General features: G+C 39.5%; 1 long non-coding RNA gene across 1 annotated transcript in view; it reads left to right on the top strand.

Moving 5' to 3' along the window:
- LOC116087562 overlaps window positions 1-7,572 on the top strand; it is a 21,788-nt gene extending 14,216 nt beyond the window's left edge. Inside the window, exon 3 of the long non-coding RNA XR_004117476.1 lies at window positions 7,303-7,572. This is a non-coding gene — a long non-coding RNA (uncharacterized LOC116087562). The remainder of the gene's footprint in view (window positions 1-7,302) is intronic.
- Window positions 7,573-14,095: the final 6,523 nt, after the last annotated feature.

The following is a 14,095-nucleotide window of genomic DNA, read 5'->3' as shown; positions in this document are numbered from 1 at the left end:
AATAAAGAAATAAAAAAAAAAAAATCTCAAGGTCCTCCTCCATGCTCCAGTACTAAACCTTCTAGACCTAATCTGCCTCCTCTCTCTCTCTCTCTCTTTCTCTCTCTCTCTGTCTCTCTCATATATATGTATGTGTGTGTGAAAATGTAAGAATTCTTAAATACACATACACGCACACACACATACACACACACCACAAATGTAAGAATTCTTCACAAGTTCTTACACTTCAGATAGCTACAATAGATCCAGCTGTGTCTACCCCTCAATATCTCAATATGTTAAACTCTCCCCTTTCTATCCATATATATATATATATATATATATATATATATATATATATATATATATATTAGAGATTACTGCTTACCACCAAAGAATTGGAACCTGCTGTGGCCAAATTTATTATTCATAAATTTACAATCAGCAATAAATTAACGTTCTTATAATCTATCCCATCTCCTAATACACAAATGTCTTCAAACACTGACTGAACTTTATGAGTTCTTGCCTTTCAGGTAGCTACAATAGTTCCAGTTGTGCCAACCCCTCAATATTTCAAATTTCCTTCATGGGCCAATCCCAGGATACTCCCCATCTAACTTTTTTATGGAGAACCCTAGATGAACTACTATCTCACCCCTCACATATACATGAGGGCACATTAGCTCAAAATGCCTTCACCTGGTACACTGATGGTAGTTTATTTTACTCAAAGGGGCCTGAAAAATAGGATGTGCCACTGCTTTGGATACCAAGGTGGTTGAGCCACAGGACCTCCTAATGCAGACCACAAATCAACTGGCCGAAATAATAGCTTTTACCCATACCTTTCAACTAGCATGAGGACATTCCTTAAATCTTTACATAGACTCCAAGTATGCCTTTCACATACTCTGTCATATGGCAATCTGGGGGGAGTACAGACTACTAACAACAAAGGAAGGATCAATAACCAACTCAGACCAAATCATGGTCATGTTAAGGGCCTCTCATTTTCACTCAGCCATAAGAATTATCAACTTCTGATTCCACTAGACTGACAGCTACATCATCTATAAGAAAAATAAGCTAGCCATCCAGGCAGCTAGAGCCTCAGTATCATTCACTACAGAACAACCTCCCCTTATAATCCACATCTTTGCTTTTATTTTCCCACACCCCAAAAATTTTTTTTCCTATCTACAGCAGCTCTTTCATCCTAATAGTGAAGCCTAAATAATTCTTTGAATTACTTTGTTAAGGCTCATCTATAGCCCACCCCTGAAGATTTGCCTTTCTTAAAAATCATCACTGACTCTTGTAAAATCTGTCAAATATCTAACCCCAAGTTCAATTACTCTAGTATCCCTTTTCCTACTCATTAGGTCAAGGGACCAGGAACTGACTGGCTATTTGATTTCACCCATATGCTCACTGTCAAATGTATCAGGTACCTCCTGGTCTTTGTGGATACCTTCTTAGTGTATATCAATGCATTCTTTATCATCAACAAAATGGCACAGTCTCTGACTTTCTCTTCCAAGATATTATCCTCATGTAATAGTCCCTACTTCCCTCTAATCAGATAAGGGTCATAAATTCACCTCCCAGATCTCCCAAAACCCTCTCTAAAACTCTTAGCATTCCTTGGTATTTCCACATCCCATACAATGCCTATACTCAGGAAAGGTGTAAAAATGAATCATTCTCTCAAAAACATCTTTATTTAAACTCTCACAAGAGTTTCACCTTGACTGGGATACATTCTTGCCATTAGCCTTTTTCAGGCTAAGAACCCTTCCCAAACAACTTCTTTCTGTCTCTACTTTTGGGATTATGTATGGATTACAGACTCTAAACTCAGTCCTTTCACCTTTACCATCACCTCTCCCTGTCTACTTACTCAATCCCTTACCCTGTCATCTTTGCTCCCTGAGATGTATCTTTACAGACTACCACCATCCCTGGCTACACATTGACTCCTGTTAACACTGGAGTTATTTCTCTCTAGGCTACCAAGCTTCATCTTTTTGTTGTTGTTATAGGATAACACTGTGTGCAACTTGAGATTGTGTTATTTGCTGGGAAAACCTGTTTGTAGTTGTGGTGTGGCACAGCCTTAGCACATACTTTTAATTCGAGAGGTTTCTGCTTGAATACTGTAAACAGAATTAAATAATGCCAGCCATAAGTCAAGAGGCAACCAGTGGACAGGAAGTGAACATAAGATTATTAAGGAAAAAAAAGAGAGTTAGAGGAAGTCAGGAGGGTGGATAGAGAGATGGACAGGATGGAGAAGAGAAGGGCATTCAGTTTGAAGTAGGGATTTTAGAGATGGCTTCTGAGAGGGGATTCCTTCAGGGATGTTGGCTGAGGAGGAAGGTCAGGTGGGTGTTTTCTCCACCTTTCTGAGCTAGCAGGATTTCACTCCAGCATCTGGCTCCCAAGTCTTCATTGGCAATATTGAACTATTGAGAGTTTGCTAAAATACACTTGATACTCCAATGCAAGGCATGACCACATGGAGAGAAAAATTACTCCAGGTGCCAGCAAACTGAGAAGCCATGAGATTTGATAAGATATCTGGAAAGTTAAGGATAGAGTCAAGTAGTATTCAAAGGAAAAATCTTTCCCACATTAAGAATGGGAAATATAATATAGGGCTTGCTACTTTAGATGGCTTGAAAATAGAAGCAGAAAATGAAAAGATAAATGACATAATTAAAATTGACATAATATCAATTATAATTAATAAGTCTGGTAATCCTCATTTTACTCCTAATAGCCATATTGGATTTCTGTGCCAAATGTGAAAAATGTTTTGATAATTGTGCCAGATATAAAAAGTAGATTGATAAGATACAAACCTTAGAGAGTCTTATAGATGAAAACAAGAAAAATACTCAGACACAGAGAAATTTAGATAAAAACAACAATATTGGAAGTTGGTCCTCAATTACAATGATGAACATGGTTGAAAGAAGAATCTAGGACCATAAAACAATAATATACGGCTAGAAGTATTAATAATTCCTAGGATCACTTGCTAGGTGAAGGTCAATATGCTGTTACAAAGGCAATATGAGTTTGATGTTATGTGCTCATTGATGCTATGTCACTTAGCAAGTTTAAATGCTTTGAACAAGTTTAGAGAAATAGAAAAGAGGTCTGAGTCATTTATGAAAATTACACGAGGAACAAAAGAAGTTTTTACTGATTTTTTGGAAAGATTGACTTCAGCTGTAAATAGAATAGTATCAGATTCAGATGTCAGACAAATATTAATCAAATCCTTTTCTTGCCTTTTGAAAATGCTAATTCATAATGCAAAGGGGTGACTAGGCCTTTAAAGACAAGATCAGCACCAATAAATGAATGGATAAGAAATATGTCAGATATTGGATTTCTACTCTGATAGAAGTAACTTCTAAAAGTTTTAAGAAAAATGAAAATGTCAGATGCTTTTATTGTAGTAAGAAAAGTTATCTTAAAAAAAATTGTAGCTAGACAGTGGTGGTACATGCCTTTAATCCCAGCACTTGGGAGGCAGAGGCAGGTGGATTTCTGAGTTCGAGGCCAACCTGGTCTACAGAGTGAGTTCCAGGACAGCCAGGGCTACACAGAGAAAAAAAGCAATTGTAAGCAAGACATTCCTAGAAACAATGTGTTTTCTAGAGATTATCCAAAAAGAAGGCCTCAGCCTTCTGGATTATGTAGAAGGTGTGGAAAAAGCTGACACTGGAGTGATGAATTATTATTAAGAAGGGACAGGCAAGGTAACACTTTGCCATTCAGAAATGCCATAGGGACACTACTTGCAGGGTTAAATTTTATTCAGTCATTCCTTGTCAGCTTTGGAGCAACTCATCCACATACCAAATCAAAGTGGCACAAACAGTACCGCTCTGGATGTAATGAAAGGCAGAGAATTTTCAATAGATAAAACAAAAAAATCAGGAGAGACCAGAGAAAAAATTATAAATGACCAGAGGCCAAAACTAAAAGTACAACTAGACAGCATTGAAATTGAATGAATTGAAAGTGAAGACACAGAAGGAGATGCAACAACAATGTTACCAAAATCTTGACATCTAGATTGGCCTCTTTGGGAAGTAAATATTCAACTTCTAGAGACTGGAGGTTTATCTCATGTGAAGCAAAGTGCAAGATAGGTTGAGTTCATATGGCCAGAAGAACAAATAGGAGAATTAAACCTATATGTGGCTAATACCACTATGAATTTATGGAGAGGTGGTTTGTTGCAGCAATGGGAAAGACAGGTCAACATTACTCCAATCTCAGAAACAAACCATAAAAAAAAGAATGCTTCTGAGAAAAATATTAAAAGATATTATCAAGAACAATCATAGATCATTAAGTTTGTACACAAACAGGACATAACAGCTATTGGTCTTTCAAAACCACCAACCATCCTACCTTTAAAATGGTTAATTGATAACCCTGTGTAGATGGAACAATTGTCTTTGACATCAGAAAAATTATAGTTACTAGGATAGCTAGTGTAGGAATAGATAAATGCTCAACATATAGAAGAATCAAACCAGGCTTGAGCTTGGCTTGGTGGCAACTGTGGCTGGGAGCAGAGTGGTCTTCTATGGGAGATTAGACAGCAGGTCTATAGGCAGAGGCCTTCTCCATGGCTCCCCATGGTGAATCCTGATGAGAAGAGGCAGTCTATGGTGTTAGGGCATTTATTGTCATGGTGGAAAGTGGATGAGTAAAACGATACCCCACTTTTTAGAGTGGGCCTCAGGTTAAATACCTTTTGCAGGAAGGAGTGTCTAGGAAGGAAAGCTTATTCGCCAAACCTCCCGGCCTTTAGGTACCTCATTAAAGTGGAGATCTGTCTCAAATCTACATGACCACATGTTTTACTCTCTACCTGTGGAGGGGTTTGGGTTGTTGCCCTTACATGACTGACGGCCACAAATCTATAGAGGGCTTTGGCTAGTGATAGAGGCCTGGTGCCTGGGAATCATGTGAATCGTTTACCATCCCTTCAGGGGTCACCAGGGCTTCTAGCCTTAGCTCAACTGGGAACCAGGCTTCCTTTCACAACCCCACAACCCAGGGAGAGCAGGCTTAAACATAGAAAGCCAGGTGATTGCTATGGGGGCAGGAACAAAGAGATGCTTTTGTAACTGTAGGTAAGCCCATCTCTGTGCTTACAACCCTAACCACTCCCTGGATCAGATGATAGCCTAATGATAGCCAAATTATGAATATCATATTTATTGGTGAATTGGCAACTAGGAGCTCTTCATAAAGGAAATGTGGTCTACCAACATTTGCCTGCTAGAATCCATTCCAAATGATTATTTTTTTATACAGATAACAAATATTCTGTCTTTGAAAAACAAGTCTGGAGATTTTACAAAGCATGGAGAACCTCATACTGGGTCATTGCCAACCAACCACCCTATGGTCATATGGTTACTGTATTAGTCAGGGTTCTCTAGAGTCACAGAACTTATGGTAGTCTCTATGTAGTAAAGGAATTTATTGATGGCTTACAGTCTGTAGTCCAACTCCCAACAATGGTTGGCAGTAGCTGTGAATGGAAGTCCAAGGATCTAGCAGTTACTCAGTCCCACAGGGCAAGCAGGCGAAGCAGAGCAAGCCTTCCTTCTTCCAATGTCCTTATATAGGTCTCCAGCAAAAGGTATGGCACAGATTAAAGATGTGTACCACCACACATTTAATCCTAGATGACCTTGAACTTGTAGATCTTCCTATTTTAATCTTCTGGGATTCATAGCCACTATGCCTCAAGATCTCCATGCCAAGATTCAGGTCAGAAACTTGTATCTCTCAGCCTCCAGATTAGGGCCACAAGTGAGCCTTCTAATTCTGGATTGTAGTTCATTTCAGATATAGGAAAGTTGACAACCAGGAATAGCCACTATAGACACCCATTACAATGATGGATTGGATCTTCACATACTTAGCCATGGAAAGAAAGTTATTACAGTGGAACTGGTACCTATTTTAATTCGTGTGTAACTAAGATATGGTAGCAAAGGAGTTTGTGCCTTCCTACAATGAAGAAATAGCTCAGTAGGCTAATTTGTTCATCCCTCCCCCAAGGTGGCGCCTATTGAACAAATAGAACAGTCACAACATTTGGCTAACACATGGTTTAAAACTAATAGAATGACCAACATTCAGGAAGGAACTACAAAATCAGCACAGCACTATTGGGTGTATGACAAATAACTAGGAAAGCAAAAGAAAAATCTCTACTTCAACTCATGGTGTATGGGTAATGATATATTTATGTGATCATCAAAATGGAAAACCACTACCTGGCAGATAAATGGCAAAGACATCTGGTCATGTGAGGCATGAATGGAAATATCAAAACCTCACAAAACTTAGCAAAGACATTAAAGTTTATGCAGCTACTACAGGCAAGACAGACAAACATCTGAAAATAATGAAATAGTGAAGAAATTAGCATCATGTTTAATAAAGAGTAAAATATTAAAATTTTTCCAGGGAACAAATTCAGAATAAATTGTCAAGAATGATAGATTACACATTCAAAAAACTTGAAAATTTACCCTTAACACTAAAAAATAAGGGGAAATGAAGAACCAAATTAAACTAGGACAACTGTTTTAGCACATTCATCAGTTATTGAAAAAAATCTAATCATACTTTAAAAGATATGCTTAATAAACAGGAAAGGGTAAAGAAGACGAGTACAGATAGATTACACACAGTGCTTTAGTAACTTAAGAAAATTTAAATGCTAATAAGAATGGAAAAGCAGTTGTGGAGAGACACTGGATAGTAGATAAACCTAGAGAATTAAATCAGCCTGCTATTTTAAAGATGTGTTGACCTCAGAATAGAAACAGAGTTATGTGTTCTGTTAGGGGAGGGATTTTAGCAACATTATCAAAAAGTTACCCCATGAGAATAACATTATAAGAAATCCATAGCCAGGCAATGGTTCATACCTTTAATTCCAGCAATTGGGAGGCACACATCTGTAATTCCAACTCTTGGGAGGTACAGGTAGGTACATAAGAATTGCAGTGATTTAAATTTAAAATTATCTTGCAAGAGTCAGGCTGGAATTCAATGTAAATGTCTTTTATGATCTAAAAAGAAATATACTTAAAGCTTGATTTTATATATAATGATAAAAGTTCATAAGCATTTTTAAAATTTCAACTGAAAGATAGTTTTTCTGTTACTAAAACCATATTTTACCCTTGGAAAGGTATAACCTGCCAAAAAAGGAAACCCCAGAATTATGGTTGACACAAGGTTTTGGTTTTGTCTTTTCAGGAGAATAAAAACATTCAACTATGGAAGCCAGAGGCCAGTGGACAAGTAAACCATCTGAGAAAAAAAGATCATCAAGAGAAAATGTCCTGGGAAAATAGAGTAAATTGGCCAAATGGTATCAGCCAGGTGTAGCTCTCTCCTTTCTTCTTGCAATGCAGTGTCAGCACATGGCTGATTCTCAAACGCTTGTCTCTGCTCCACTCTTCAGATATAAATGGCAAATGGTCTTTATGTTGGCCAAATTCAATTAAAAATTAATGTTGGCTTTGAGGTTGGAGTGTGACTCTTTCCTTTTCTAAACCCATATTGGCTTGTGGGAAAAAAACAAAAAACAAATCTCTGTCTCATATCAGAAGAGCCACCTGATATGGAACAGAAGAAAACAAAAATTAAGGGACTATTCTATTGCCACAAATATCATAATCTTTTGGTTTTTATTTGACTTCCTAAAACTTTTCTTAAGATACAATTATTATCTGACAATCTGTAAAAACATTATGTATATATAAACTTAATATCATGGCACTTATCCAAAAGTACTAATTCTAGAAATAAGCTTCATCTAGCTTTCTATATGTATTTTCAGATTTCAGTTTGATGCAGGTAAGTAGGAGCAAATTTTATGTACCTCAGGTGTGCTTAGTAGATAGTTGTCTTCAAACATTTTGAAGATCTGTTGACTATGGCATTTAATTGATTTAATTTATTTTTACAATAAACCTTAACCATTCTTAACAGTAACTTTTGACGTACCCAAGAAGATGGTGGCCCCTGCCATGATGAGTCCACCTGGATTGTGGCAATACTAACCACTGGGAAAAACTGTCCCATGCCTCTTCTCCTGCCACGTTCTGCACAAACAGTGGACACCTTTTGGCTAGCTTCTGGATCTAGCTAGCCAAGATTGTCACTAAGCTGACAAACAACATCCAAAGATCAGCTTCATATCACAAACTGCTCAGGACATTCAAATTGCTGAGTTCACACAACACTGGCAGGAACATTTTGTCAGAACTTCAAACTCAAAAATATTTAATCCTAAGCCTGCCAAGTAGACCCTGTCTGAACATTATGGAAAGCTTAGCAAAAACAGCTTCATTACTGTAAATAGTTTTACTATGTTAAAGTTAAAAACCATTCTTATTTATACAAAAATACAGGAAATGTTGCAGGATGTTTGATCTCACCATGAACCCCAAGTTTGTGTTATTTACTGGAAAAATTTGTTTGTAGTGGAGGAATGGCTCAGCCTTTAATCCAAGAGCTTTCTTCATTAATATTTCAAACAGGATTAAATAAAGTTCAACCATTGGTGAAGAAGTAGAACAAGCAACCAGTTAACAGAAAGTGAATATAAGATTATTAAGAAAAAAACAGTAAGAGTCAGGAAAATGGTTAGAGAGATGCACAGAAATTAGAAGGGCAAGAGATTGAGTTGAAGAAGGGTTTTGGAGTCAGTGTGTGAGAGAGGATTCCTGTGGAGACTTCAGCTGAGGGGGAAGGTCAGCTGGGTGCTTTCTCTTCCTCTCTGAGCTAGTAATAGTAAGCTTTCACCCCAGCATCTGGCTCCCAAGTCTTCATTGGTAAAATTGAGCGATTGAGCTTTTGCTAAAAAAAACAAAACAAAGCATACAAACAAACAAAAAACCCACCTTTTCCCTAAATGGAAAGGCCTTTAGATTCTTCCAAACCACCTAACCCACACCAAGCTTACTCAATTCACCCACTGGATTTTTCTATTCTGCAGTGGACTGGGGAGCCTTGGTGATCCCTCAATCTGTGGGAGAAACTGAAAGACCCCCAGAGCTAGGGAGACCCTCACTCAAGCCTCAGGATGATGTGACCACCCAATAACTCACAAGAGACCGATCTTGCTGCAAGTGTACGAGGTTTATTGGGGATAGGCTGGTACCGGGTCAATCTCATAACCTTACAGGCCAGAGGAGTTCGACCCCAACACAAGAAGTGAGGGGTATTTAAAGGGAAAAAACCACAAACTGGGGGGGGGGGTTGAGGGGGTTACCAAGGAAACAACAAAAAACACTGGAAAATTTCAGAGGGACCCAACCCAAGGTAATCAGTCAGTTAGGGAGGGGAACATATTCCTTCTAGGAATATAATCTTCATCTATCAGTCGTTGGCAGGGTGGAGAGCCTCGTAAACCAGTAGACCTTCATTCCTAGTTCCGTCCTCATTGTGGATCAGTCAGGAGGGGCAGGTATCAGGAACCAGAGCCCTGAGGCTCTGAGTTAGCCAAGTTCCTGGAACTGGCTACTCCACCTTTTTGGCTTGTTGCAGAGGTTTTCCATGCCCCCTTTTAGGTAAAGGTTATACGTTATACATATATTTCTATTAAATGCCCTCATTTTAAATTCTAAGATTCTCCAGCCTTTCAAAACCAGGTTCCGGTAATCAGGCGGGCAAGGAGTCGGTGATTGAAAAATAGAAGACACAACACAAGGAAGTGCAGGATCTGAATGTATATTCTTAAAGTTAGGCATCAGCCCTTTATAGTCACGACAAATGAAAAAGAAAAGTCAGGCAGTGATGGGTCTAAAACAGCAGTTGCCTCTTCTGGACAGGCACTGTACTCCCCAGGCCCAGAGCATTCGGGCCTCGTTGGGACTATGGATTGCATGAGGATAGAAGCTTGAAGGCCTCGTACTCTCCCCCCCCCTCTCTCTCTCTCTCTCTCTCACACACACACACACACACACACACACACACACACACACACATACACACACACACACACACATACACACCAGGCTCAAGGTCCAGCCCATCCTTAGTAAACACCCACCCTGGGGCTAGCAGAGATATGCCCCAGGGGTCCCATTCTCCTAATCCCTGGGAGTGGCTTAGCTGCAATTCTAATGTGGTCTGTCCTACTTGACTGAAATGAGGATTCTTAGTTGACCTTGCCCTGGGGTTATCAACTTTTATTCAGTAAACTTCAATGCTCGACCTCCTTCATTATCTTCCTAACAATGCCGGAGGCAATTAGTCTGAATGTGTAACATTCCCTACAAAATTCCAAGCCAGGGTTTGGCTAAGATGTTGGAACATTGATGAAGGTCAGAGAGCAACATCTAATTTTGTTTAGCTATTAGTAAACCATATCTTGGGGGGCACCTAGCACTCAAGACCTTCAATCGACTATCGCAAGGACAAATCTGGGCTACCTCTGAGTTAGGGAAAGCCAAAAGGTGACAGGAGACTAGCTTTCTTTGAAACTTTTCACCTCATAAACTGCTGTCATGCAGACTTGAGTGGAGTGTATGTTCTACTATTCCATCTTAAACCCTTTACATTGCCTCCCAAGCAGGAGGCTCCACTCTTCTTATCAACCCCAAAGGGCCATCTCTCCATCAAACTTCAGATCACCCATCTACCTCCCATCACCAAAGAAATGGGAGGTCATCTCACCTGTTTTCTCTCCTTTTCCTCATTCTTTCTCCCTTCTCACAAACCTCTCAGGGATTGACTTCCCTCTCTTCCTGTTACACCCTGCCCCTCAAACCAACCCCTGTGTTCTATCCCTCTCATCCTTACACCTTCGGTTGCAGACCCTAACCTCTGCCCACAGACTCTGATTGCTGTCTTTGCGTATCAGTCTATCTAAGACCTCCAAAAGACTGATCATACAATTCCCCCCTTTTTATTTATTTATATTTATATGAGTACACTGTAGCTGTCTTCAGACACACCAGAAGAGATCATCAGATTCCATTACAGATGGTTGTGAGCCACCATGTAGTTGCTAGGAATTGAACTCAGGACATCTAGAGGAATAGTCAGTGCTCTTAACTGCTGAGCTATTTTACCAGCCTGACTATACATACCATCTTTACTCTTCAAATCAGATAGACTCTCTCACTCACATGGCCTTACAAAACTGGAGGGGACCATATCTCTTCACCACTGAAAAGGGTGGCCTTTGCTTAGTCCTCCAATAAGACTGCTGTTTAAACCAATCGACTTTCCACAGACCTCCCACACAAGCAGAAGGATTCCATTCCTAATCCCTTCTCTTTTCTTACTATCCATTGCCTATTAACCCCTTTCCACCAAAAGAGAAGCCCACAATGTGGTAATTTCTTAGCCCAATATAAAAATATACAACTCAGTTATTATATTTGTGAGCTATATGCCTAGATTGGGCAGATCTATCACTATACTAATTTATTCCCCAGCTATGAAATCCCTTGGTACTTGCAGCTTCTCTAGGCTATACTGTTCTGCTCCATCTTCTTTCCACTGTTCTTTTCTCTCTCCTCCTCTTTCTCTGACACCCCTAGTACTACTTTTTCCTTCCACTTCCCAATTATCAGGTCTAACCTTTATATGAAGAGTCAGAATGGGGAGAAGTTTCAGTGAGATCACCTAAGTACTTGATCTACTCCTTCTCAGGAGCATATTTTCCTGAGGATGCAGGATTAACATGAAAATAAAAACAGCACCACAGTAACTCACAACACCACAAATCCTAGATTGCTCTGACTCTCGAAGGTGGGGACTAACCTTACTCCAATTACATCTGAAGTTCCTAAACAACAGGAAATAGCTCAACCAGTACGCTGTGCCATGCCTCATCCTCACCAGCCTTAATTTTGACCTTCCTCTTCTAATTGAGAAGCCAAAAAAAAGGAGGAATGTTGGGAAAATGGGAAATTTGTAAGGCCCTGACCTTTGCTTAATGCCAGAACTAGGTTTCACAGAGTGTGTTGCTCCACCTCAAGGGGATAAGCCCTTGATGACTTAACCACAATCTCTGTACTTTTCTACCTCCATGTGTGCATGTTCCTGCTTGCTTTATTTTAACCCCCATCCTGGCTCCACTTACTGCTGACTCTGTTTTCTACTCAGAGGAAGCCATTTTGTATCTTAGTGTCATAAATCTCTTGAGTTAAGACATTGTGTGTGATGTGTCTCTGTGGTAACTCTTGCATTCTTGAAAAGCTCAGGAACCCTTTACTCTGCTTCATATTGCAGGTAAAAATATAACTGATCAGCTTCCTTCTCCTGTCACCAAGCTTGCTGCTGGCTGTCATGTCTCTCCACTGTGATGGACTCCTATCATTTCAGAATCATAAAACAAAATAAATTACTTTTCCCTTTAGTTCCCTTGGACATGATGTTTTATCACAGCAACATAAAAGTAATGAATATATAATTCTAGGTGTATCACAACAGAGCCTCTTGGACCATGTGGATTCAGGAAATAAAAATTATATTTTCATAGTTCTGGAGGGTGGCCATTCACGTGCTAGGTTCCAGGGTTTCTAATGACGCATGTCTTTTTGCCTTGTAGATGAAGATCTCCTCAATGCATCCTGATATGACTGGTCCTTCCTGCTCATGTAGAAAAACAGGTGTGTATCCTCACTTTTTATCAGATTTATAGTTCTGCTACATGAATCCAATCCCTAACACTTAACTAATGTTCATTGCTTGCTATAAGTTTCCACTCCAGATACAGTCACACTGTTGGGTAGGGACAGAAAGAATTCAGTCCCAAGAATCTTCTCAGTGAGCTCTGCCTTGAGAGCCCTAACTACACTCTGGTATAAGATCTGCTGGGCTCTCATTTTACTTTCCTTTCCTCCCTAACATTTAACATTTTCACATATATTATTGAAAGGCTGGAGAATCTTAGAATGTATAATGTATAACTTTTACCTAAAAGGGTGCATGGAAAACCTCTGCCACAAGCCAAAAAAAGGTGGAGTAGCTAGTTCCAGGAACTTTGCTAACCCAGAGCCTCAGGGCTCTGGTTCCCGATACCTGCCCCTCCTGAATGATCCACTATGAGGGCGGAACTAAGAATGAAGGTCTACTGGTTTATGAGACTCTCCACCCTGCCGACTGATAGATGAAGATTACATTCCTAGAATGAATGTGTTCCCCTCCCTAACTGAATACCTTGGGTTGGGTCCCTCTGAAACTCTCCACTGTTTATGTTCCGTTTCCTTGGTAACCCTCTCCCTGCCCCCAACTTGTGGGTTAAATACCTCACACTTCTTGTGTTCGGTGTCGAACTCCTCTGACTGGCAAGGTCATGAGATCGACCCGGTACCAGTATCCCCAATAAACCTTATGTGATTGCAGCAAGTTCGGTCTCTCGTGAGTCATTGGGTGGTCGCGTCATCCCGAGACTTGAGTAAGGATCTCCCCAGTTCTGGGGGTCTTTCATTATCTATGCTAGATACTTAATAAAACACTCATTACTTTGCTCTTCTTTAGTAAACTCAAAAATCACTGCTTTTTTTTTACTTACTGTTCATTTTTTTACTGTTCCTTGCAGTATTTGTGGCATTTTTTTTGATAGAGACTGACACTGAAGACAACATAGCATCAATATTTTCTATGTGCAGTACTGTTGTGTTCACCTGATGAAATCAGCTTGAGATATCAGATTAAATGAGATTCCATGCCTGTTCCTGCGTGCTTTCAGTCTACTGACATTTATGTGCCACTATAAACAAATGATAGGTCTCTAAAACAGTAAAATATGACTCAGGGGATGATCAAAGAGAAAAGAGAGGTCTCTATTATACACAATCCAGGGAGACATTTACTTCCTAGGCAAAGTTCAACAGATTTGCATAAATCTATTTGTTGAACTACAACTCAGGAAATCAGAGCTTCCATAAAAATTGTTGTACGTTCTTGGCAATATGTATACAAGCTAACTGCACATCAGGAGGAAAAGAATAAATCTTTGTATTGAAGTGTATTTCAAACATCCATCACCTCAGGCATGAGGTAACAGCACCCATCCCTATGACAA

This window comes from Mastomys coucha, unplaced genomic scaffold, assembly GCF_008632895.1.
Source record: "Mastomys coucha isolate ucsf_1 unplaced genomic scaffold, UCSF_Mcou_1 pScaffold13, whole genome shotgun sequence".
Classification (NCBI taxonomy): domain Eukaryota; kingdom Metazoa; phylum Chordata; class Mammalia; order Rodentia; family Muridae; genus Mastomys; species Mastomys coucha.
This window is presented reverse-complemented; position numbering and strand designations above follow the sequence as displayed.